Source organism: Hyla sarda, chromosome 8 (assembly GCF_029499605.1).
Source record: "Hyla sarda isolate aHylSar1 chromosome 8, aHylSar1.hap1, whole genome shotgun sequence".
NCBI classification, from domain to species: domain Eukaryota; kingdom Metazoa; phylum Chordata; class Amphibia; order Anura; family Hylidae; genus Hyla; species Hyla sarda.
The window spans coordinates 93,451,944-93,479,085 of record NC_079196.1 but is presented as its reverse complement, the minus strand read 5'-3'; the positions used below and the strand labels follow the sequence as shown (position 1 = coordinate 93,479,085).

Here is a 27,142-nt window from a genome sequence, read left to right as displayed (position 1 = left end):
TAGTCTCCTCATGCTGCCGCCAACTCCAGGCTGTGTCATTCAGCCACTATATAGTCTTCTCATGCTGCTGCCAACCCAGGCTGTGTCATTAAGCCACTATTTGATCTCCTCATACTTTTGCCAACTTCAGGCTGTGTCATTCAGACACTATATGGTCTCTTTATTCTTCCGCCACCTCCAGCATTGTTCATTGAGCCACTATATGTTCCCCTCATGCTGCCGTTAAATACAGGCTGTGCCATTAAGCCACTATATGGTCTCTTCATGCTGCCGCCACCTCCGCGCTGTGTCATTCAGGCACTATATGGTCTCCTTATGCTTCCGTCACCTCCACGCTGTGTCATTCACCCACTATATGGTCTCCTTATGCTTCCGCCACCTACAAGCTGTGTCATTCAGCCACTATACGTTCTCCTCATGCTGCCGCAAACTCCAGGCTGTGTCATTCAGCCACTATATGCTGCCGCCAACTCCAGACTGTGTCATTCAGCCACTATGTGGTCTCCTCATGCTGCCGCCAATTCCAGGCTGTGTCATTCAGCCACTACATGGTCTCCTCATGCTTCCGACACCTCCAGGCTGTGTCATTCAGCCACTATATGGTCTCCTCATGCTGCCGCCATTTGTTCTCCACTGGCTCATGTCAGTTTTTTATAGATTTTCGACCAAAATAAATTCATATCAAACAAAATTTTTTCAGAAAATGGGACAAATTAAAGTTTTCATCAAATTCAATCATTGCTAGTCCTCATGTCATCTTTGGAATTACCACAGTAATCCAAATAAACAGGTTGAAGCCAGAAAATTAAACCATAGCTGATTAAAGGAAACAATCAAAGTTTGATACGCAGTTTCGCAGTATCAGCCACTGTGTCATTCAGCCACTATATGCTGGTACTTACTTACACATGCATGGCTTGATATCTATCGACAAGCATCTGATCCTGGCAGGATCTACCTAGTAGCCCTCCTGGGTCAGGCCTACACCACTGAGAGGGATTACAAACTGACACACTGCTCTAAAATTGTGCCGCTCTGCGGCTTACTTGGGCTGTCGCCACCTACAGACTGTTTCAATGTGCCATCCTATGGTCTCCTCATGCTGCTGCTACCTCCAGGCTCTGTCATTTTGCCGCCATGTGATCTCCTTGTTATATTGATCTTGTAGTTTGACAGCATCTTTTCAAAGTAAATGCTTCGGGCACCCGGGACACTCAGCCATATGCATGGTGGGGGGGGGGGGGGGGGTTAAAGGCAAGGGCTGGGACAAGCGGTAGCTGACCTTGCAGTGGACTGCCAGCTCGATTTTAAGATTCAACTAGGAGCTTTTCCATAGTTTACACTGCAGCAATTATTCACTATTGGATCTGGAATTGCCACAGCTGCTGGCACCAGACTTGCGTTCTAATGGGTCCTCAAAGAAGGATTTAGAGTTTGCTCATTCCAATTGCCAGGTTCTATCATTGTGCCGCTGTGCGGCAGTGATTACAATAGTGACGTTTGTGATCTGCATGTCATTCTGAATAAGGGTACGTTCACACTAGCGAATCCCCAGTGCATATTATGCTGCGGATCTGGCGCTGAAGGACCACTGTATGCTGCCCTTACAGGTGCCTGCTCGGAGCGGCATTCTGCCGCTCGAGCAGACACACTGTGACGTGCAAGTCGCGGTGCGCATGCGCAGTATACGCGCGCATCACGGCTGCTCTTGGCCTAGCTCAGGGAGCAGGGGAGCTGCCGCAATGTGGGAAAGTACACTGTGCATGAGCAGCAACTCAAACATCGCAGCAGTGTGTCTGCTCGTAGCGGCGTATTGCCGCTTCGAGTAGGCACATCTTAAAGCACCCTGTAGGAGTCCTTCAGCGGTGGTTCTGTAACATAAAAATGCTGTTGATCTGCTCGTCTGAACGTACCCTAATAGTATTATTTTACTAACACAGTACACTCCCTATGCATGTTACAACAAGACAAAGTGTTCTACACTCCTATTGAGGCTCTCTGTAGCCCTGAAATAGTCGTTTTTAATAGTGATTTGCCGCAAATAAATTCAGATCGATCTGAATTCTTTTTGGAAAATTCGGCGAATCGCCCGAATCGAATTTTTCAAAAATGTGCTCATCTCTAGTTGTAGCAGTCTCATGACCCATGTTGAGAGAGATCAAGAAATAGAGAAGTATGAGATGGCAAGAGACTGTCTGGCGAATTAGCAAGGGTCCAAATGGCAGTGCGGTTCCGGTGTGTACTTGTTTGCTGCACTACAATGCCAATTGGAGGAGTTGAGAGGCACAAATAAAAAGGCGGGTTTTAATTCCATTTGTTTTGGGTTCAGATGGCTTGCGTGTGGACCCAAACTTACCTGTACCCCCTTATTTAGTGTCAGTTAACTGTAGGCCAGTATGGAGTGTCACTTTTTGCTTCCAAACCAGTTTGACTTTAGGCCCGTTTTTAGGTCTGTTTTTAAGCTGTTTACATCACAAAAAATGGCCCAAGATACTGTGTATAATTGTCAGTAACTTTCCTCCTCGTCCTGTGTTTTACCCTGAGCACTTAACCAGTGTAGGGACCGCCATCCAGTTTGGGGCACAAGTTAGGATAAATCATCCAAGTAGGCAGGGATAGTGTATTGGAATCAGCTTAGAGTTTCTCTGTCTCCTCCTAATCATCACAGGAGGATTCAGGTTCTGAAGACTGTTCTTGAGAGTCCTGGAGCAATCAACAGCGCCCCCTGGAGTGATTTAGAACCAGCATGAATGCCCTGTATGAGTGTTATAGCCATCACATGTATTGAGCCTCTGTATTGTGATGAATGAGAGAAATAAGTCTTGTGCTTTAATTCATCTGTAACTGTTTCATTAAACGGGGAGCACTGAAACATCATGTTATAAATATAAATTCACATTTACATGCCAACTTCCCGTATAGTAAAACTTGATCAAAGTTGATGGAGGCTTGATCAAAGTTGATGGAGACATCTTGGCAAACTGTTACAAGGAGGCGTCTCTTTTTTGGGAAAATTATTCATGTCATGAAAATGGTGAAGTATTTCAACATCCTATTTTTCATGTCATAGTGAAATAAGATATCACTGACCTGCTACACATGACACACAAAAAGCTGTTTTACTTACAATTTACTTTACTTACAACTTACTTATAATATTGAGCTATTTGAATTATTTAGAAAATGAGAATAGTTGCGGCTCCCTCAGGGCAATAGCCTTGGTTATTCTTCCTATACTCTGACCTTACACTTCCCCTAATTCGCCCATGGACATAGCATGAGATTATTACTGGGAAATGACTTCCCCATAACAAGTACTATTCATTACTATGATCAGACAGGCTTTTATCAGTTCTTCCATAGTGGATTAATACACTTGAAATGTACTCTGGGAGTGCATTACAGTTTAGTATCTTCAGGGAAAGTCTGTTGAGTTCATAATAGCTGGCAATAAAAATATATTTGCATTTACATACAGAAAATGTATTACTGCACAGATCAGCATAAACTAGCAGAGCCGGTAACATTGTTACAAGCTCAGGATATCAGTTGCATTAATAAAGACACGAGATTAGGGTCCTCTAGGTTATTAAATCAATTTTCAAGGGCATTTTAATACGATGCTACTGCAACTGAACTAATTCCTATCTCTAATAATTCGATAACATTTGATAAACCTGTGAGGCTATAAAGAGATTAATTTTACTTGTCTGTCATGAAAGGATTGCTTTCACAAGTACAAAATCCACTTTCTAGTTTATAATGGCCGAATTTTTTCTTTATCGGTAAAATAAAGGTGGGGCAGATATAAAAAGACTGCATTTAAGCAGCTGTACTCTCCATACATATTCTTTATTTGTGCTCCACGTTCAGTTAGATTTTTTCTTGGTAGTTTTGTTGTAAACAACAATTTGTGACAATTTTTTTTTGTCTGCAGAGGAGATTTGTGGTCCTGTAAGATTTGAGAACTGATTTAGCTGTCCCATTAGAAATATGTGAAACTCTGGACCATCACTGTTCTCAGCCCTAAGATAGCAGGAATATTGTTGCAGTAGTAGTTCAACTTTAGATTTTTAATTTTTAAATTCATTTTTTTAATTTTTTATAAAAAAAAAAAAAAACATAGTTTGTAAGGTTTAAAAAAGACAAGAGTCCATTGAGTTCACCATAAAACCCTGCTGTGTTGATCCAGAGGAAGGCAAAAAACCACATGACAGAGGAAAAATTCCTTCCTGACCCTAATATGGTGATCAGAATAAATCCCTGGATCAACGTTGTATCCACTTAAATCAAGTATTTATAACTAGAGATGAGCAAAATTACAGTGATTCGATTCTGCACAAACTTCTCGGCCCGGCGGTTGCTGACTTTAACCTGCATAAATTAGTTCAGCTTTCAGGTGCTCCAGTGAGCTCGAAAAGGTGGATACAATCCTAGGAGAGTACTGTAACTTCGCTCATCTCTGTTAATAACCTCTAATGTCACTAGTCTCTACAAAAACATCAAGGCTCCCTTGAACTTGTTTACTGAGTCAGACATCACAACATCATGCTGCAGAGAGTTTAATAGTCGCACTGCTCTTACAGTAAAGAATCTCTGTCTGTGATAATGGTGAAACCTTCTTTCCTCTAGACGTAGAGGATGCCCCCTTGTCATGGTTACCGGCCTAGGTATAAAAAGATCTCTAGAAAGATCTCTGTACTGTCCATTCATATATTTGTATATTGTGATCAGATCGCCCCTTAGATATCTTTTCTCTAAACTAAATAACCCCAAGATTGATAACCTGTCTTGGTACAGTAATCCTCCCATACCATTAATTATCTTTGTCGCCCTCCGCTGTACCCTCTCCAGTTCAGCCATGTCCTTCTTATATACAGGTGCCCAGAATTGGACACAATACTCCACATGTGGTCTGACCAGTGATTTATACAGAGGCAAAACTATGTCCTTGTCATAAGCCTCTATGCCTCTCTTGATATATCCCATGACTTTGTGAGCCTTGGCAGCCACTGACTGACACTGTTCACAAGAATTGAGCTTACTGTTCACAAGTACCCTCAAATCTTTTTCGGTGGAAGTTTGACCTAATGTCTTATTATTTTTTTTTTATGGCCCAAGTGCATAACCTTACATTGATTCACATTAAACTTAATTTGCCATGTCTTTGTCCAAGCCTCCAGCTTCCCCAGATCCCTCTGTAATATGATGTTTTCATTCACTGTGGTAATCACCATACCCAGTTTGATGTCAATTGCAAATATAGAATTTCTACAATGTAATCCCTCTACAAGGTCATTAAGAAACATATTTAAAAGAAGTGGACCCAGTACTGATCCCTGTGGTCTCCCACTAGTAGCTGTCATCCAACCAGAGTAAGTTCCATTGATCCCTCTCTGCTTCCTATCACTGAACCAGTTGCTAAAACATTTACATATGTCCTCCCCCAATCCCAGCATCCTCATTTCATGTACTAACCTTTTGTGTGGCACAGTATTAAACACCTTAGTCCAGATACATAACATCCACAGCTTTTATTTCTCTCCTTATAATTCTTTAAAGGGGTACTCCGGTGAAAACCTTTTTTCTTTTAAATCAACTGGTGGCAGAAAGTTAAACATATTTGTAAATTCCTTCTATTAAAATTTTTTAATCCTTCTTGTACTTATTAGCTGCTGAATACTACAGAGGAAATTTTTTTCTTTTTGGAATGCTCTCTGATGACATCACGAGCACAGTTCTCTCTGCTGATGTTATTATAATAATAATAATAACAATGCTTTATTTATTGTTGTCCTTAGTGGGATTTGAACTGAAGTCCCCAGCACTGCAAGGCAGCAGTGCTAACCACTCAGCCACCATGCTGCCCTTAGCATATATCTGCTATGCATGGTTGCTAAAATGGACAGAGATGTCAGCAGAGAGCACTGTGCTCGTGATGTCATCAGTGTTCCAAAAAGAAAGGAATTTCCTCTGTAGCATTCAGCAGCTAATAAGTACTGGAAGGATTAAGATATTTTAATAGAAGAAATTTACAAATATGTTTAACTTTCTGGCACCAGTTGATTTAAAAGAAAAAAGGTTTTCACCGGAGTACCCCTTTAATGTTTCCCCACTAACTTCTTGTTTTAGTAGTCCAAACGTTTTCCTCTTATTGTTTATCGCTTCCTTAATTGATTTGGTTAGCCAAATTGTTTTTCACCTATTTCTAGCCCTTTTATTCCCATAGGGTATATGTCGTTCACAATATCTATTTAGGATGTTCTTAAAAGTGTCCCATTTAGCTTGTGTACTTTTATTACTAAGGGCACGGTCCCAATCTATGTCACTGAGGTCCTCACTTAGTTGTTGAAAATTGTCCTTCCTAAAGTTTAATGTTTTTGTAACCCCACTAGTAGACACCCTCTTATAGGATAAACAAAACTTATTATGTTGTGGTCACTATTACCAAGATGACCCGCTACCTCTACCTTGAATACTTTGTCTTGCCTATTGGTTAGTATAAGGTCCAGAAGCACCCCACCTCTTGTTGGGTCCTGTACTAGTTGGGATAGGTAATTGTCCTTTATTATTACCAGAAATCTGTTTCCCTTGCTGGACCTACATGTTTCAGCTTCCCAGTGGATGTCAGGATAGTTAAAGTCACCAATAATAAGCATTTCCCCCTTTTTTGCTTCCCCATCTATTTGTCCTATAAGTAGGTTTTCTGCTGTTTTTGTTCTACTTGGTGTGTTATAACAAACCCCTATCAGAAATTTCTTGTTCTTACCCCCTCCCCTTATTTCCACCCACAGAGACTCCACATGATCATTTTCCTCACCAATGTCCTCATATAAGAAAACCCCTCCCCCTTTCTTACTTGCAAGGTCATTCCTGAACAGAATGTACCCCTGTACATTAACTGCCGGGTCATAGCTCGCATCCAGCCACGTCTCACTTATCCCCACTATTTCATAGTCTTCCCCCAACATTAATAGTTTCAGTTCCTCCATGTTATTATTGAGGCTTCTGGCATTAGTAGACATGTACTTCTTTCCTATTTTCTTTCCTCTGATCACTTATGACTGATTTAACCCTTCCCTATGGTAGAACCAGTATCAGAAAGCAATGTTGGCCCAATTCTCCATGAACCCAAATCCCTTTTTCTTACGCTAGCTTCTGAGCCACATGTTTACCTCCCTAATATCCCGCTGCCTCTCTGGTGTGGCTATTGGTACAGGTAATATTTCAGAAAATACTACATTGGAGGTCTATTCCTTAAGCTTGTGGCCTAAGTCCCTGAAATAATTTTTAAGGACACTCCATCTGCCTCTTACTTTGCCATTGGTGCCATTGTGTACCATCACTGCTGGGTCTTCTCCAGCCCCACCTGTCAACCCAATCCGTGATGTGCCGAACATGAACACCAGGAAGACAACACACTGTTCGAAGATTCAGGTCTTTGTGACAGATCGCCCTGCCTGTCCGCCTAGTAATAGAGTCTCCCACTACCAGTACCTGTCTGGCCTGCCCTGCAATCCTCCCTCCCTCCTTATTGGAGTAGACACCCCCCTGGTGGTCAGAGGCAGTGTCTTGCTGCAGTACTGCTAGCTCTGAAATGGCATCCCCCTCATCTGCCAACTGGGCTAGCCTCCCTGACACTTTTCCCTCTACCTAATTTTCTAACTGTAACCCAGCTAACTGCCTGACTGTCCTGCACCTCCATCCCATTATCCTCCCCCAACTCTACCCTACAGAGTGCTTGCTCAGTGAGCAGCAGAGTCCTCTCCAATTTGTCAATGCGCTTCAGTGTTGCCAGTTGCCCCTCTAGATCCAGGATCTGGGCTTCCAAATGAACAACTCGCACACATCTCACACAGCAGTATACACCCTCAAACTGTTGTTCATGGAGTGTATACATTGAGCAAGATGTCCAACATGGAGGCCATCTTAGTTATGGGGATTGCACAGATAAACAGCCAAAAACTGACAGTATATATTACAATTAAATTCTCTCTAGACCTTGTGAATCTAGAGTCTCTACAGTGTAAGGAAAGTAACTGTCACGATGCCGGCTGGCAGGTAGTGGATCCTCTGTGCCAGAGAGGGATTGGCGAGGACCGCGCTAGTGGACCGGTTCTAAGTCACTACTGGTTTTCACCAGAGCCCGCCGCAAAGCGGGATGGTCTTGCTGCGGCGGTAGTGACCAGGTCGTATCCACTAGCAACGGCTCACCTCTCTGACTGCTGATGATAGGCGAGGTACAAGGGAGTAGACAGAAGCAAGGTCGGACGTAGCAGAAGGTCGGGGGCAGGCGGCAAGGTTCGTAGTCAGGGTGGATAGCAGAAGTTCTGGTACACAGGCTTTAGACACACAAAACGCTTTCACTAGGCACAAGGGCAACAAGATCCGGCAAGGGAGTGCATGGGAGGAGGTTATATATAGTCAGGGACCAGGTGGAAGCCAATTAAGCTGATTGGGCCAGGCACCATTCATTGGTGCACTGGCCCTTTAAGTCTCAGGGAGCTGGCGCGCGCGCGCCCTAGAGAGCGGAGCCGCGCGCGCCAGCACATGACAGCAGGGGACGGGAACGGGTAAGTGACCTGGGATGCGATTCGCGAGCGGGCGCGTCCCGCTGTGCGAATCGCATCCCCAACGGCCATGACAGTGCAGCGCTCCCGGTCAGCGGGACTGACCGGGGAGCTGCAGGGAGAAAGACGCCGTGAGCGCTCCGGGGAGGAGCGGGGACCCGGAGCGCTAGGCGTAATAGTACCCCCCCCCTTAGGTCTCCCCTTTTTTTTGTCCGGTGACTGCCTCCCCTGGGATGAGGACACCGGGAAGGAATGGATGGTTTCCTCAATGACAGGCAGTACAGCAGGAGTAGGAATGGGGAGGGAGGGCAGAGGGTGAAGCTTGACACGGGGCAGGGAGACACAAGGACGGGAGCCATGAGGGGACACAGAGGCTTGCCTGAAGGGACTGGGAGGGGGGGAGAGGCATTTTCTGTGGCAGGCAGAGTCCCTAACGACCTTAGGGGGACCGGATACAGGAGGAACCACAGGGTCACGGCAGGGAGTACTGGGAACTGGTTTAAGGCAGTCCTTGGAACAAGAGGGACCCCAACTCTTGATCTCCCCAGTGGACCAGTCCAGGGTTGGGGAATGGTGTAGAAGCCAGGGTAGTCCAAGGAGAATTTCGGAAGTGCAATTGGGAAGGACCAAAAATTCAATTTTCTCGTGATGAGGTCCGATGCACATTAGGAGGGGCTCCGTGCGGTAACGCACGGTGCAATCCAACCTGGCTCCGTTGACCGCGGAAATGTGGAGTGGCTTGACAAGACGGGTCACCGGAATGCGGAATTTATTCACCAAGGACTCCCGAATAAAATTCCCAGAAGCACCAGAGTCCAGGCAGGCCACGGCTGAGAGGGAAGAGCTGGCAGAAGTAGAAATCCGTACAGGCACCGTGAGACGTGGAGAAGCCGACTTAGCATCAAGAGACGCCACACCCACGAGAGCTGGGTGCGAGCGTGCGTTTCCCAGACGTGGAGGACGGATAGGGCAATCCACCAAAAAATGTTCGGTACTGGCACAGTACAGACAAAGATTCTCTTCCTTACGGCGATTCCTCTCTTCCAGGGTCAGGCGAGACCGATCCACTTGCATGGCTTCCTCGGCGGGAGGCCTAGGCGCAGATTGCAGTGGAGACTGTGGGAGAGGTGTCCAGAGATCTAAGTCTTTTTCCTGGCGGAGCTCTTGATGTCTCTCAGAAAAACGCATGTCAATGCGAGTGGCTAGATGAATGAGTTCATGCAGGTTAGCAGGAGTTTCTCGTGCGGCCAGAACATCTTTAATGTTGCTGGATAGGCCTTTTTTAAAGGTCGCGCAGAGGGCCTCATTATTCCAGGATAGTTCAGAAGCAAGAGTACGGAATTGTATGGCGTACTCGCCAACGGAAGAATTACCCTGGACCAGGTTCAGCAGGGCAGTCTCAGCAGAAGAGGCTCGGGCAGGTTCCTCAAAGACACTTCGAATTTCCGAGAAGAAGGAGTGTACAGAGGCAGTGATGGGGTCATTGCGGTCCCAGAGCGGTGTGGCCCATGACAGGGCTTTTCCAGACAGAAGGCTGACTACGAAAGCCACCTTAGACCTTTCAGTAGGAAACTGGTCCGACATCATCTCCAAGTGCAGGGAACATTGCGAAAGAAAGCCACGGCAAAACTTAGAGTCCCCATTAAATTTGTCCGGCAAGGACAGGCGGAGGCTAGGAGTGGCCACTCGCTGCGGAAGGGGTGCAGGAGCTGGCGGAGGAGATGATTGCTGCTGAAGTTGCGACTGAAGTTGCTGCACAATGGTGAATACTTCCGACAGCTGGTGGGTTAGATGGGCGATCTGTCGGGATTGCTGGGCGACCACCGTGGTGATATCAGAGATATAAGGCAGAGGGACGTCAGCGGGATCCATGGCCGGATCTACTGTCACGATGCCGGCTGGCAGGTAGTGGATCCTCTGTGCCAGAGAGGGATTGGCGAGGACCGCGCTAGTGGACCGGTTCTAAGTCACTACTGGTTTTCACCAGAGCCCGCCGCAAAGCGGGATGGTCTTGCTGCGGCGGTAGTGACCAGGTCGTATCCACTAGCAACGGCTCACCTCTCTGACTGCTGATGATAGGCGAGGTACAAGGGAGTAGACAGAAGCAAGGTCGGACGTAGCAGAAGGTCGGGGGCAGGCGGCAAGGTTCGTAGTCAGGGTGGATAGCAGAAGTTCTGGTACACAGGCTTTAGACACACAAAACGCTTTCACTAGGCACAAGGGCAACAAGATCCGGCAAGGGAGTGCATGGGAGGAGGTTATATATAGTCAGGGACCAGGTGGAAGCCAATTAAGCTGATTGGGCCAGGCACCAATCATTGGTGCACTGGCCCTTTAAGTCTCAGGGAGCTGGCGCGCGCGCGCCCTAGAGAGCGGAGCCGCGCGCGCCAGCACATGACAGCAGGGGACGGGAACGGGTAAGTGACCTGGGATGCGATTCGCGAGCGGGCGCGTCCCGCTGTGCGAATCGCATCCCCAACGGCCATGACAGTGCAGCGCTCCCGGTCAGCGGGACTGACCGGGGAGCTGCAGGGAGAAAGACGCCGTGAGCGCTCCGGGGAGGAGCGGGGACCCGGAGCGCTAGGCGTAATAGTAACACTTACAGAGATCTCCAAGTCCTGCTTTTAAACTTCAGTTTTTTAACTAGCACCTCTTGAAACAGCAGCTCTAAGATCAGCACAAGCCTTATGTTGTGCTTTGAAAATGTTAACATCTTTTAGAGCTAAATTGAGTTTTTCTCTAGTCATTTTTAAAATTTTGAAATAAGTAAAAGACCTCTTGCGAATGTGTTTTGTGCATTCCATCCTACGAAGGGATCATTTACTAATGGGACATTCAGCTGGAAAATTCCATAATGTCTGTTTCGAGTTTACTACTATCTTCAGGTCTGTGTTATTCCTCCAGATAAATGTATTTGAAGGAAAGTCAGGGATATTTAATTTTAATATGATGGAGGCTTGGTCAGACCGGGTAATATTTCTATTTTACAGCAAGCTATATCACTCAAAGCACATTTTTCTACTAGGAAGTGGTCTATCCTAGTGAACGTATCATGGGTATGCAGGAAAAAGGTGTAGCCCTTTTCTTTACCATGTGTGCATCTCCATGCACCAAAAATGTCTTCCTGAAGCAACCATTTATGCAGCTGCAAAAATATACACGAGCCTTTATAGATTAAATCCAACTGTAGATCACATATGGTATTAATATTCCCACAAATTATTAATGAGCCTCTCTTTACTTTTTTAACTACTTTATTTAAAAAGCAGACTTGGTTTTCATTTGACCTATACACATAAATAAGTATAAATTATTTATTGTTGAAAAGAATGATACATTTGCCATCAGGGTGAGTAATGCATTCCGTATTATGCAATGAGATAACATCCACTTTTTTTTATAAACAGCGGCACATTTGCAAAATCTCCATGTTTAGTTAGAAATTGGTCATCTCGATTAATGTGAGTCTTTTGGAGACTAAGTACCTTGGCTCGATATCTATTAGCTTCTACCTATAAGGAGGATCTCTTTTTCACTATATGGAGGAGATTTATCAAAACCTGTCCAGAAGAAAAGTTGCCCAGTTGCCCATAGCAACCAATCCGCTCGCTTCTTTCATTTTTAACAAGGCCTTTGTAAAAGTAATCTGATTGGTTGCTATGGGCAACTGGGTGAATTTTCCTTTGCACAGGTTTTGATAAATCTCCCCCTATATCTCTGTATGTTGATGTCTCTTACCATTATCTGGAGGCAGTTCTCTCACTAATCTATAGATTCAGTAATTTGTCTCACTATTTGTTAAATTTGAAAGACAGAAGTCTTTGTTTCTCCCAGTGAAATTACCCCCAGACCCTTTGTCTACCTTGCAGGCACAACACACTGTCTAGGCACTCTGGGAAAAGAAATATGCAAAGCAGGACAATGCTGTTTTGGCATTGTTGCCCCTCATCAGTACAGAGCAGGTGTCCAGGCTTAGCTAGTTAGAGGTCTCTCACATTACTTAGTAGTTGAGTTTTCTACTTACCTTCTGCTCAAGTGTATCTCCACGAAAGACTGATTACACCTGCATGTTTGCTTGATTGGGTTTCTTTTTTCTGTATGTTTATATTTTGCATATTTTTGTATACATTTTTATTAATATGTTTTATAGTTTGAATCCAATTCTTGTTGGATTGGCATAAGTCACACATGATTTGTATTTGCATTTTTATATTGCTATGATTTGTTATTCTTAGTATTTTACATTTCGAGGTATTTGATTAAGTAAAGCTTCGGAGCACTGGAGCAGCGATATCTTCATACACTACAGCAAAGCCACTTAATAAGAGCTATTCTATACTGAGAGCTTATGAACAATGTGACAACCCCAAACAGCTTGACTCACTTCAAAATAGAAGGATCAATTACCTGCATGTTTTCGAAGGGATTTTTATTCACAGTGGCCAGTCATTTGATACTGTATACCTATCAAGTAATAACAGACATGTGGTGCAAATATGCCTAAATGGTTCACTAACCTAGATCTTGGGTTAACCTTGTTCCCATTCACTTTATTTCTATCCTCCCACAATTCAACCATAACATCAACAACTGAATCACTGGCAGATTAAATAAATCCTATTGCTCATCTCTTGACAATGGCACCTGTCAGGGGGTGGGATACATGATGCAGACAGTGAGCAATCAATTTTTAAAGGTGACACATTGAAATCAAGAAAATGAGGCAAATACAAACAAGAGGATTACAGCAGCACACTGCTAGCCCTAAGCTATCTGTGAAATATAACATGTTTTACATTGCAATACTGCTATAGAGAAAAATAGAGGGTCTAGCTCACCATTTGGCCAAATAGTGTATACCATTCTACCACAATAAGGTGACCTCATTTGGGATGGACCCTACACTATAGATAAGCCTCTCTTAGGCTAGCACTTAGCCTACAGTCTCTGGTAGTGTTGCTCGCGAATATTCGCAATACGAATTTTATTCGCGAATATCGCATATTCGCGAATTCGCGAATATTCGCGAATATAAGGCTATATATTCGTAATTACGAATATTCTTTTTTTTTTTCACAGTACACATCACAGTGATCATCCCTCTCTGCTTCCAGCTTATGTGGTGTAAAGAAGGCTCTAATACTACTGTGTGAGACTGGTGTGCGAATTTTCGCATATGCGAACATTAGCATATGCACATTTTCGCATATGCGAATTTTTGCTTATGCTAATTTTTGTATATGCTAATTTTCGCATATGTTATTTTCGTATACGTGAATTTTCGCATATGCGAAAATAAAACGAGAATATAACGAATATGCGAATATTCGCGAATATATGACGAATATTCATCCATATATTCGCGAATATTCGCATATTCGAATATGGCCTATGCCGCTCAACACTAGTCTCTGGGCATGTAAGATCCAGCTATTGAATGGATGGAGTGTGCGAACCAAGATGGAGGCAGCCACTCTCTCTACATATGTAACATAAAAAGCAAAAATTGGTCGGCACATCCTACACAACTATTATATATAACAAGGTTCATGCACTCCACCCATTCCACTACGTGTTTTTTTTTTTGTTTTTTTTTTTGGAGGGAATAGCTGGATCTTACATTCCCAGAAACTGTAGGTTTAGTGCTAACCCAAGAGAGCCATATCGTTAATGTAGGGTCCATCCCAAATGAGGTCACCTAATAATGGTGGGATGTACAGTCTTGTGCCTATCCTATTTAATATATTCATTAATGACCTTGTAGAGGGGTTGAAAAGTAAAGTAGCAATCTTTGCAGATGATACTAAACTCTGTGTAGTCATTAACACAATAGAGGACTGTGCACTGTTACAAATGGATCTGGATATGTTGGAGGTTTGGGCTGGGAAGTGGAAGATGAGGTTCAACACTGATAATGGTAAGGTAATGCACATGGGAAGGTAAACTCCAGGCTGGGATTATGTAGTAAATGGAAGCACACTTGATGCTGGAAGAAGCGCCCTAGTGGCGTGAAACAGTCTGTCCCGGTCCCACCCGACCCGCCTCCACCCCTCCACCAGCCTGTTATGCCAGACACTGTGAAATAAAAGAATTGCTTGGATGGTGAGTACAATCCTTGTTTTCTCTACTGTTATTGGAAGCACACTTGGCTTCCATAACTGACATGGAAAAGGACTTAGTAGTCTTAGATAACAGTAAATTTAGCTGTAGTGACTAGTGTCGGGCAGCTGCTGCAAAGGCAAATAAAATCATGGGGTGCATCAATAGGGGCATAGATGCCCATGACAAGGAAATAATTCTACCATTGTACAAATCACTAGCCAGACCACACATGGAATACTGTGTACAGTACTGGGCACCAGTGTACAAGAAAGATATAGTGGAGCTTGAGAGGGTTCAAAGACGGGCAACAGGGGTATTACAGGGAATGGGGGGACTACAGTACCCAGAAAGATTATCAGAATTAGAGTTATTTAGTTTAGAAAAAAGGCTTAGGGGCGACCTAATAACTATGTATAAATATATAAGGGGACCATACAGAGATCTCTCCCTTGATCTATTTATACCCAGGACTGTATCTATAACAAACGGTCATCCTCTTTGTCTTGAGGAAAGAAGGTTTCTACACCAGCACAGATGGGGATTCTTTACTATAAGAGCAGTGAGACTATGGAATTCTCTGCCAGAGGAGATGGTCATGGTGAACTCTGTAAAAGAGTTCAAAAGGAGCCTGGATGTGTTTTTGGAGAGTCATATAACATTGCTGGTTATGATTTTATATTTATAGGGACAGAACGTTGATCCAGGGATTTATTCTGACTGCCATATTTGGAGTCAGTAAGGAATTTTTACCTCTAAGATGAGGGTCTTTTCCCTTCCTCTGGATCAACTTAGTAGAGACTCATTAGGGTTATAGGTTGAAGTTGATGGATTTTGGTCTTTTTTCAATCTCATAAACTATCTTACTATTACACCTAAAAGAACAAACGGTGGGAACCTAGCCACACCAACCAACACTCATAGGTGTAGTGTTACATCAAAATATATACCCCAAAAGAATAGACACTACTCCCAAAATAATATTCAAAATTTTATTAGATACATATATATAAAATAAAAACAAAATTTCTCTAATCTAATGGGCTTCTTCTCCCTTCTCCCCCCCCCCCCTCCCCTCCCTTCCCCTACCATACCTAGTTCTCTCCGGTTTGTATTCACCTTTACCCCTACCTAGCCTGACCTTCCCGAACACCTCCTTTCCCTTCTCTCCCCCCCCCCCTTCCCTTTCGTGTTTCGTGAGGGTCTAGTTTTACACGTTCAGATTGTAGCCTCCTTCTTTTTCTTTTTTGTTCTGACTAAGTGCCTTCTGCTCTGACTGATATTATGCGTTTCATTGGAATGCCTCATTTATGTCATATCGCTTGTTATTTGCACTGAGATATTGCTTTCCTTATTTTCTGTATTGAAAATAAATAACATTTTTAAAACTGAAAAAAAATTAAAACAAACATATGTTTCGCTCAAACACCGGAGCTTCCTTCCTTCTTCAGTCTGAGTAAAAATCATATGTGTAAAAAAAAGTTTTGAACCAACATATTCTGTATTGCAAGGGCAATTTTAACATAACGGGGAAGAGTTATTAAAACCTGTGCAGAGGAAAATTGGACCAGTTGCCCATAGCAACCAATCAGATTGCTTCTTTCATTTTTCACAGGCTTTCCTAAAAATGAAAGAAGAAAGCTGATTGGTTGCTATGGGCAGCAGGTCAATTTTTTCTCTGCACAGGTTTTAATAATTCTCCCCCACTAATTTTGTTAAAAAATATTTTTTTTAAGTGGTACAATAATAGAAAAGATGGGTATCATTTTAGTTATATTGACCGACAGAATAAATAGAACATGCCCGTTTTACCAGAACATTTACTGTGTAAAAACAAAAACCCTCAAAAGTTGCAAAATGATCAATTTCCCACTATGAATAAAAAAATTTTGCTTGCGTCATAGACTTTATGGTAAAATAAAAGGTTTTATTACAAAGAAACATTGGTTGCGCAGAAACCAAGCCCTCATATAAGCCTGTAGATGGAAAAATAAAAGAGTTATGACTTTTAGAAGGCGAGGAGGGAAAAATGAAAACCCAAAAATGAAAATGTATTGTGTCCTCAAGGCCAAAATGGTCTGCGTCCTTGGGCACTCTCATTAAAACAAAATTTTGCTATTGCACTCCTTATGGTAAATAAAAAATCTTTCTAATACATTTTGTTTTAAAAAAAAAAAACTTTTCTATGGTTTATTTGTGTTTAAAAAAGCTGCCACTAGTTGTACTGTACCCCTACTTGTCCAGTGCACATTTTCCCCCATCTCTTGCACAGACTTCGGACTCCTGCCGGCCTGGCAGAGGTCAAAAATCAGGAAATGCAGTCTGGAGTGCTTAGGGGGTGTATGTAGCAGAGTGAGGGAGGAAGTCCCCCCCTGTATGGCTTCAGATGATGTCACGCCTGCTGGGTAAAGCCCCTCCCCAGTTTGTGAATCTGACTAAGACTGAGCAGAAAATACAGAGCAATATCAAGGTAGGAAACTAAAAAATTATAAAAATAAAGGCAGGGGGTGATTTATCATGATGGGGGAAGGGAACTGGGAGGATTATAAAATGTAACAAGATCATGAGAGGTACTCTTTAAGAGATCAGTGCAAGATAATGCACCTTGGGCATAAAACCGATAGTGTTGAGCAGCATAGGCCATATTCGAATTCGAGAATATTCGCAAATATATGGACGAATATTCGTCATATATTCACGAATATTCGCATATTTGTAATACCCTCATTTTATTTTCGCATACGCGAAAATTCGCGTATGAGAAAATTAGCATAAATAAAAATTAGCATAAACAAATATGCGAAAATTCGCACGCCAGTCTCACACAGTAGTTTTAGAGCCTTCTTTACACCACACAAGCTGGAAGCAGAGAGGGGTGATCACTGTGATGTGTACTGTGGTAAAAAAAAAAAAAAAAAAGAATATTCGTAATTACGAATATATAGTGCTATATTCGCGAATATACGCGAATTTCCGAATATGCGATATTCGCGAATAAAATTCGCTTTGCGAATATTCGCGAGGAACACTAAAAACCGGAAGGCAAAATATAGAATGTCATACAGTCCTAACCTTAGTATCTGAGGAAAGGGATTTAAAGGGGCACTCCGGTGGAAAACTTTTTTTTTTTTACAAATCAACTGATGTCAGAAAGTTAAAATGATTTGTAAATTACTTCTATTAAAATCTTAATCCTTGCAGTACTTATTAGCGTCTGTATGCTACAGAGGAAATTCTTTTCTTTTTGGATTTATTTGCTGTCACGACCACAGTGCTCTCTGCTGACACCTCTGTCCATGTCAGGAACTGTCCAGAGCAGCAGAAAATCCCCATAGCAAACATTTGTTGCTCTGGTCAGTTCTTAAAATGGACAGAGGTGTCAGCAGAGAGCACTGTGGTGGTGACAGAAAAGAAATCCCAAAAGAAAAGAATTTCCTCTGTAGTATACAGCCGCTAATAAGTACTGGAAGAATTAAGAATTTTTAATAGAGGTAATTTACAAATCTGTTTAACTTTTTGGCACCGGTTGATTTAAATAAAAAAAAAACTCCCACCGGAGTACCCCTTTAAGGGTCTTGATTTCAGAAGACTTAACCCCTTAAGGACCACGGGTTTTTCCATTTTTTCACTTTAGTTTTTTCCTCATCACCTTCTAAAAATCATAACACTTTAAATTTTGCACCTACAGACTCATATGAGGGCTTATTTTTTGCGCAACCAATTGTAATTTGTATTGAAATCAATCATTTTACCACAAAATTTACGGCAAACCCAAAAAATATTTATATATATTTATGGGGCAAAATAGGAAAAAAATGCCAATTTTGTATTTTTTGAGGGCTTCTGATTCTATGCAGTGCACTTTGGTAAAAATGACTCCATATATTCTGTAGGTCCATACGGTTAAAATGATACCCAATTTATATAGGTTTTTCTTTATTTTACTACCGTATATACTCGAGTATAAACAGAGTTTTTCAGCACGATTTTTCGTGCTGAAAACACCCCCCTCGGCTTATACTCGAGTGAACTCCGCCTGTCAATCCCTTCTCAGTGGTCTTCAACCTGCGGACCTCCAGATGTTGCAAAACTACAACTCCCAGCATGCCAGGACAGGCATCGGCTGTCTGGGCATGCTGAGAGTTGTAGTTCTGAAACCTCTGGAGGTCCGCAGGTTGAAGACCACTGCGGCCTTTGTCATCATCCAGATCCCCCCCCCCTTTAGTTTTCTACTCACCTCCCCTTCGTGGGAAGGAAGGGTTAGCTGGTCCGGACCATCTGTGCTGCAGGGACCATCTGATTGGGAGGGTTAGTCATTCCGGGCTGTCCTTTTTCACCGGGGGAGGCCCTCTTCTCTGCGCTCCGGGCCTGCCCCGGACTAGTGACGTTGCCTTGACGACGACGCACACAGGGATGCGCAAGGAACGTCCCTGTGTGTCGTCGTCAAGACAGTGTCACTAGTCCGGGGTAGGCCCGGACCGTGGAAAAGAGGGCACACCCGGTGAAAATGGACAGCCCGGAACGACTAACCCTCCCCACTGGACGGTCCCTGCAGCATAGATGGCCCGTACCAGCTCACCCTTCCTTCCCACCGAGGGGATGTGAGTAGAAAACTAAAGGGGGGAGGGTCTGGATGATGATGAAGGCCGCAGTGGTCTTCCGGGCATGCTGGGAGTTGTAGTTTTGCAACATCTGGAGGTCCACAGGTTGAAGACCATTGATGAAGGGATTGACAGGCGGTGATGATGAAGGGGGGGGATGTGATGACGGGGGTCTGGATGATGACCGGGTCTGGATGATGACATGGGGGGTGATGTATTTCCCACCCTAGGCTTATAGTCAAGTCAATAACTTTTTCTTGGTTTTTGGGGTGAAATTAGGGGCCTTGGCTTATATTCGGGTCGGCTTATACTCGAGTATATACGGTACTTAAAAACTTTTTTAACTACATGCACTAAAATTAGTATGTGTAACATTATGCGCTTCTGCAGCACACGCTGGCCGTGAGCGCATGGTCCCGTTACCTGTTACCTGCTGCTGCAGGCAAGGCTGGGACTCGCATTGCGGGTAGCGCCCGCATGCAAGCCCCAGTCCATCACTCACCTGATGCTTCTCCTGCCCCAGCCTCTGCCTCTCTGCTCCGGCACGCATGTCCCCGTCTCCTAGGGCTTGCGTGCGCCGAAGCTTTAAGATTTAAAGGGCCAGTGCGCTCATTAGTGTAATTCACCTGTGGCTCATTGTTAAATTTCCCCCCCCTCCTCTCTTCCCTGCCGGATCTTTGTTGCCTTGTGCCTGAGAGAAAGCATTCCTGAGAGTTGTCTTACCATAGTTACATAGTTAGTACGGTCGAAAAAAGACATATGTCCATCAAGTTCAACCAGGGAATTGAAGGGTAGGGGTGGGAATTGAAGGGTAGGGGTGTGATTGAAGGGTAGGCATGTATCTGATCCTTTGCTCTGTGACTTGACCTTGCTCCTCTGCCGCCTGCCTACTGACCTCCTGCTACGTCCGGACTATGCTACTTTGCAGCCTGCATTGACCTTCTGCTATCCTGACTAAGAGCTGTCTTATCCCTCCTGTGCCTCGCACCTTCTCAGCTGCATGTGTGGTCGAGCCGTGCCAGGGGTAGCCGCCTGCCGCAGCAAGTCCTTTCCACTTTGAGGCGGGCTCTGGTGAAAACCAGCGGCACCTTAGACTCCACTCCCTGGTACGGTCCGAATCATCTGCCACACTGGTCCAGCGGATCCACATCCACCGAAGTTCCTGTCTTCTGAAATGTGAGTGTTACAGTATGTTTAAAATTGTCCTCTTCTGACCCCTATAACTTTTTTTTTCCATATACGGTGTGGTATTAGGGCTCATTTTTTGCGCCATGATCTGAAGTTTGTATTGGTATCATCTTTGTTTTGAATAAACTTTTTGGTCGATTTTTATTCATTTTTTTTATGGTTGAAAAAGTGACCAAAAATACGCTATTTTGGACTTTTGAATTTTTTTACGTGCACATTTTTTTAAGGTGCAGTTTAATTAATGATATATTTTTATAGTTGAGACATTTACACACACGGCAATTTTATGAGGGAAGGGGTTAAATCACATATATATCACTATAACATGCACTATACTGATTGAATACACTGATCAATGCTATGCTATAGTATTGCATTGATCAGTGTTATTGGCGGTCGATTGCTCAAGCCTGGATCTCAGGCTTGGAGCAATCAAGCGCCGATCGGACAGCCGGGAGAAAGGTAAGAAAACTTCTGCTGTCCAATTTCACTGCGGCGGTCCCGAACAGCTCCTCTGAGCTAACCGGCAGTGTATTCTCCCGTTTTAGATGCAGCCATCAACTTTGATCGTGGTGTCTTAAGGGTGATAATGGCAACAGCTCCTCTGAGCTAACCGGCAGTGTATTCTCCCGTTTTAGATGCAGCCGTCAACTTTGATCGTGGTGTCTTAAGGGTGCTGATGGCAATCGGGACCCAGCAGATATGAAGCATTCACATTACGGGAGCAGGCCATGGATGTAAATATACGTCTGTGGTCGCTAAGGGGTTAAAGGTAGGCCGACAATGTCATAGAGCTGCAGGAAATGCTAGCATAATGCTTGGGTGTACAAGGAGAGGTATAAGCAGTAGAAGGGTGCATTCACATGTGTATGTTTGCTGCAGATCTGCTACAGATTTGCTGCTGCAGATTTTGCTGCCCATTGATTTAAATGGGAAGCAAACATAAGCCCATGGGAACGCATCTGTAAGAGGGAAGTGCTCATGCCATTGTACAGAGCACTGGTGAGATCTCAATTGGAGTGTTGTGCACAGTACTGGAGACTATGGCCCAGATTTATCAACCTGTGTGAAATTTTTTTTTGTGATTTTCCCACAGCAACCAATCACAGCTTAGCAAACGAGCTGTGGTAAAGTGAAAGCAGAGCTGTGATTGGTTACTGTAGGATAATCCCTCTATTTATTCTCACACAGTTTGATAAATCTGGGAAAATTACAAAGTGGCTTTCTGGGTTTGAGCATGACTGTAATGACTACTAGATACATGCTAGACCAAAGAAATTGGAGATTTTAACTCTAAAGCCTTGTAAATGCAGCTCTGGAAAATGTATATACTAACAAACATATAATATGGAAACTCCATTCAGCATTCCAAATAATGCTTAAAGGGGTACTCCGCCCCTAGACATCCTAGACATCCTTTGGATAGGGGATAAGATGTGTGATCGCAGGGGTCCCGCCACTGGGGACCCCCATGATCTCCCTGCTGCACCCGGCGTTCGTTTGGAGCATAGGTTGCATCATCGGAGGCTCATGATGTCACAGCCACGCCCCTTCAATGCAAGTCTATGTCACAGCCGTCATGCCCCCTCCTATAGACTTGCATTGAGGGGGCATGACCGTGACATCACGATTGGGGTGTGGCCGTAATGTCACGAGCCTCCATCCCACATCACCAGTCATCCGGCACAGAGTGAAGTTTGTTCAATGCACCGGATGACTGGGGTGCCGCAGCCGCATCTTATCCCCTATCATTTGGATAAGAGATAAGATGTCTAGGGGTGGAGTACCCCTTTAATGAAACATATGCTTATATTATGTTGGTAAGATATGCAAAATAAAGTCTATACATTTTCATTTCCCAAGCTGCTATAATATTTATTTGTTATAAACAAAAATATTGATGATGAATAAATGTACCAAAATCTGAATATTAGGTGCAATTTGGTTTATTTTATGGAACAACACAAGTCAGCTAGGTGTCCTGCCAGGTCTATCCACTGGAGATCAGCTCTGTACTTTGTTCTTGGCAAAGGTCTCAGCAGGTATTGAATCAGAGTCTCAGCACTGAACAGGATGCGTAGTCTGGCATCACCTTTAACAAAATATGCCAGGAAAAAACAAGTTACAAACTCTGCATTGCAAAATTGGTGGCTATCCACTACAGACTTACATTTGGATTTCCATACATTTCTGTAAAATATATAAGATATTAATGCTGAAAAAATTGTATCTTCTTTTTTATAACAAACAAATTGCAGAATATGCAGATTCATCTGAAGAAGACAAATTGCCTTAGTTACGGCAGATGGCTTCCCAAAGAATCTCCCTTTTAATGGGTTATGGGGAGAGTGGGAAAGCTTTTAAGGTGCCTTTGGCGTAATAGTACTGTCCCATAACCTCAACTCACCCTGTTTAACCTGGTACAGATGTATCTGGTTGAGATGACAAGCAAACTGAAAGTGAGTTGCCATGGAGCAATTAAAGGTTATACCTTTCTTAATGCCTTTATAACCCCCTTTAGTTTAGTTTTTTTCTGCCTACTGCCCCTATAATCACCCAGTATCTCCATGAACTGGAAGGAAAAAAGGATTGTAAATTACTTCTATTTCAAAATCTTAATCCCTCCACTACTTAACAGTTGCAGTATGTTCCAGAGAGAGTTGTGTAGTTCTTTCCAGTCTGACCACAGTGCTATCTACTGTCACCTCTGTCCGTGTCAGGAAGTGTCAAGAGCAGGACTAAATCCCCATAGTGAGCCTCTTCTTCTCCGGACAGAGGTGTCAGCAGAGAGCACTGTGGTCAGACTGGAAAGAACTACATAACTCTCTCTTGAATATACAGCAGCTGATAAGTACTGGAAGGATTAAGATTATGAAATAGACGTAATTTACAAATCTGTGTAATTTTTTTAGAGCACCAGTTGATTTGATTTTGTTCCCCCCTGGAGTACCCCTTTAAGTTAGTAAAGAAAGTATAAGTTAGACAGATAAATAAAAGAAGCCCATTAATTCCCAAGGCCCCCCTCAATCTTACAATCCACCCCTAATACTGCAGGCCCCAGTTCACACATTCCCACAAAACAGTAATGAATTAATTTTCATCGATATCATTTAAATTGATTGTGATACAATGGCAAGACTCTGCACAGGTTTAAATGCAGCAGCGCCTAGTTAACAGGATTTTCAGATACTGTAAACAGGTCCAAATTCATGCATAATGTGAATTTAAACATATTTTGGTTTCCTGTCTGTTATATGGATATTATTTTCCCTTATGATATGTGTACTGTAGGGCATTAATGTAGGCATTGTAGTCACCTATAATATGACAGCATAGTTTAATTACTATATGGCATTATCATATGGACACGAACACTATTATGTGCACTCTGTATTACATGGGCATTAAAGGGGTACTCTGCCCCTAGACATCTTATCCCCTATCCATAGGATAGGGAATAAGATGTCTGATTGCGGGGGTCCCACAGCTGGTGACCAACGAGATCTCGGCTGTGGTGCATGGAGCGAACTTCGCTCCGTTCCGGATGACTGGGGATGCGGGGTGGAGGCTCATGATGTCATGGCCACACCTCTTCAATACAAGTCTCTGGGAGGGGACATGACGGCAGTCATGCCCCCTCCCATAAACTTGCATTGAGGGGGCATGGCTGTGATGTCACGAGTGGGGCATGACCGTGACGTCATGAGCCTCCGGCACTGCACCCGACACTCTAAAAGAACGCCGGGTGCAGCAGGGAGATTGCAGGGGTTTCTAGCAGTGGGACCCCAGCAATCAGACATCTTATCCCCTATCCTTTGGATAGGGGATAAGATTTCTAGGGGTGGGGTAGCCCTTTAAGGCACTAGTTTTTGTGTGTATTAATGTATATCAGCAATTATAAGCACTATTATGTTACTACCTTATGATACTGTTTTAATATTTGAATACTGCGTGTCTGCTGGGGTAGTCATTGCCAATAATCAGATGGGAATAAGACACAAACTCAAAACATTCTAAGACCTTAGAAAGTTAGTCAAGGATTCTTGAGTGTTGCTTTCAAATTCTAGTCCTCATTTTGGATGTTGAACTAGTCGCTAGTTCTTAAAAAAAATAAGGCAGGAAATATAACAATGCATTTTATCACAGAAAATGTATTGAGTTTTCTGTTTTCTTAGAAATGGTAGAATCTACTAACAGTAAAGGTTGTCTACTGTAAACTTGTTGGCCCTCTACCTCTATGTACATATTACTCATAAAGATGTCCTTACAGATATTGGTTTTACTATGGAAACCCTTGTAATGTAAGTTTCCGATTTAAAACATCACCGTTTTGTTATGTATGGAAAACATCCAGGCACTGGACAATCCGGTATAGTATGGCTTGGCCAGAAAGCTCCCTTCAGGTTAATGAGTAAGGGGCTAAAGAATGCACCAACTTGTCATATCTTCAGTTTTTCGATCGCAAAGCAAGGTACTATATAAAACATGAGGAAAAAGCCTGCAGCTGAGAAAACATATCACACAAGACAAGGAATAATACTCCAATCGAGCATGCTGCCTGGAACCCTCCAAAGGAAACAAAATCAGAGGTTGGCATTAAGTGCAGGAACAGAAACTCCACACAACTTTGAACTGCTGAACTTATTCACAAGACGTGTTTGCAGCTAGCTCATTCTTTAACTTTTACACCAAAATGTTAAAAAGTCAGGATAGAACTTAAGTACTCTATGTTGTCTGTAGGCTATCTTGAAAGGCACTGGCTCAGTTCGTAGAAGACATTTTCTTTAGATCAACCTTCAGAACTGCTCTTTGTTTCTTCATTAATTCTGGGGGGATGTTTAAAAAAAACAAAATTTTAAATTAATATGTAAATAAATATTCATAATTTATTATTGCCAATGACATCAGTCATCATTTCTGGGTCATGGAAAACGCCTCTGCAATGAGCCGTTCCTATCCCTTCCTTATTCAATATTCTCTATTCTCCATATACAGGCCAATTAGATTATTATTGGCATGATCCTGCTAACAAATTCACTTAAAGGGGTACTCCACCCCTAGACATCTTATCCCCTATCCAAAGGATACGGGATAAGATGTCTGATCGCTGGGGTCCTGCCGCGGGGGTCCCGCCGCTGTCACACCCCCTCCCATAGACTTGCATTGAGGGGGTGGGGTGTGACATCACATGGGGGCGGAGTTGTGACGTCACGATCTTCATTCCTGTGGTCGGGAGCCAGAACCTCCAGCACTGCCGGAAGCAGATACAGGTGGATGCTGCATGCTATATTGCGGAGGTCCCCAGAGGTGGGACCCCCGCGGTCAGACATCTTATGCCCTATCCTTTGGATAGGGGATAAGATGTCTAGGGGTGGAGTACAAATCAAAAACGTAAGAATAAATATAAGTGGTCCTACGTAAACCACTAAATTTAGAAAATAAGTCCATCCAGCATTAGAGATAACAAAATAGAGGATAACTTTCTCAGGATGTGCTATAAAACGTAACCTTTAATTATTATTACTAAGTTAAAAAGGGTAAATTACTTAGTGTTGTTGATATGACATTGCACAATGGCAAACAAAGAAGTTAGATATGTACTGGCTAAGTGCGGCTGGGCCCAGCCACACACAGTCCAGCACATAAACTGTTAAAAAACTGTGTATGAAACTCTAAATATACCGCCAACGCGTTTCTACCACCAATCTTGGTGGTAGAAACGCGTTGGTGGTATATTTAGAGTTTCATACACTGTTTTTTAACAGTTTATGTGCTGGACTGTGTGTGGCTGGGCCCAGCCGCACTTAGCCAGTACATACCTAACTTCTTTGTTTGCCATTGTGCAATGTCATATCAACAACACTAAGTAATTTACCCTTTTTAACTTAGTAATAATAATTAAAGGTTACATTTTATAGCACATCCTGAGAAAGTTATTCTCTATTTTGTTAGGGGTGGAGTACCCCTTTAAATGGTAGGATCACATGTGCGGTAATTTGCTGCATATTTGCTGCTGTGTATTTTCCTTCGCATTGAAGTCAAGGGGTAGCAAAATATGCATCTGATTTTACTGCCCAATTACTTCAATGGGTAGGAAAATGCGCAGTAGCAAATGTGCAGCAAAATACGGCACACCTGACTCTAGCCTTAGGGGGAATCTGGCAGCTCTATTTACTGCTAGGAGCTGCAGACACTGTTGGATAGTTGTTAGGGTATAAAGGCACCTTTCATGGTGCTGATGGTGGTTGCCAAACTTATTAAACTGTATTTTTATTTTTCATCCGGCAATTTTGGCAACCACTACCAGCTTCTACAAGTACATTATATAAAAGTAAAAACGTATACCAAAAAAAGGAGATAAATCCCAATTAAAGGGGTAAGATTTTTTTTTAAACTTAACTGGTGCCAGAAAGTTAAACAGATTTGTACTTCTATTTAAAAATCTTAATCCTTCCAGTACTTATCAGCTGCTGTATGCTCCAGAGCATGTTATGTAGTTCTTTCCAGTCTGATCACAGTGATCTCTACTGCCACCTCTGTTCATGTCAGGAACTGTCTGGGGCGTGAGCAAATCTCCATAGCAAATCACACCTGCTCTGGACAATACTTGACATCGACAGAGGTGGCAGCAGAGAGCAATGTGCTCAGACTGGAAAGTACTACACAACTTCCTCTGGAGCATAC

General features: G+C 43.2%; 1 long non-coding RNA gene across 1 annotated transcript in view; it reads right to left on the bottom strand.

Moving 5' to 3' along the window:
- Positions 1–22,399: 22,399 nt before the first annotated feature.
- LOC130284266 (uncharacterized) overlaps positions 22,400–27,142 on the bottom strand; it is a 36,991-nt gene continuing 32,248 nt past the window's right edge. Inside the window, exon 3 of the long non-coding RNA XR_008846964.1 lies at positions 22,400–22,550. This is a non-coding gene — a long non-coding RNA (uncharacterized LOC130284266). The remainder of the gene's footprint in view (positions 22,551–27,142) is intronic.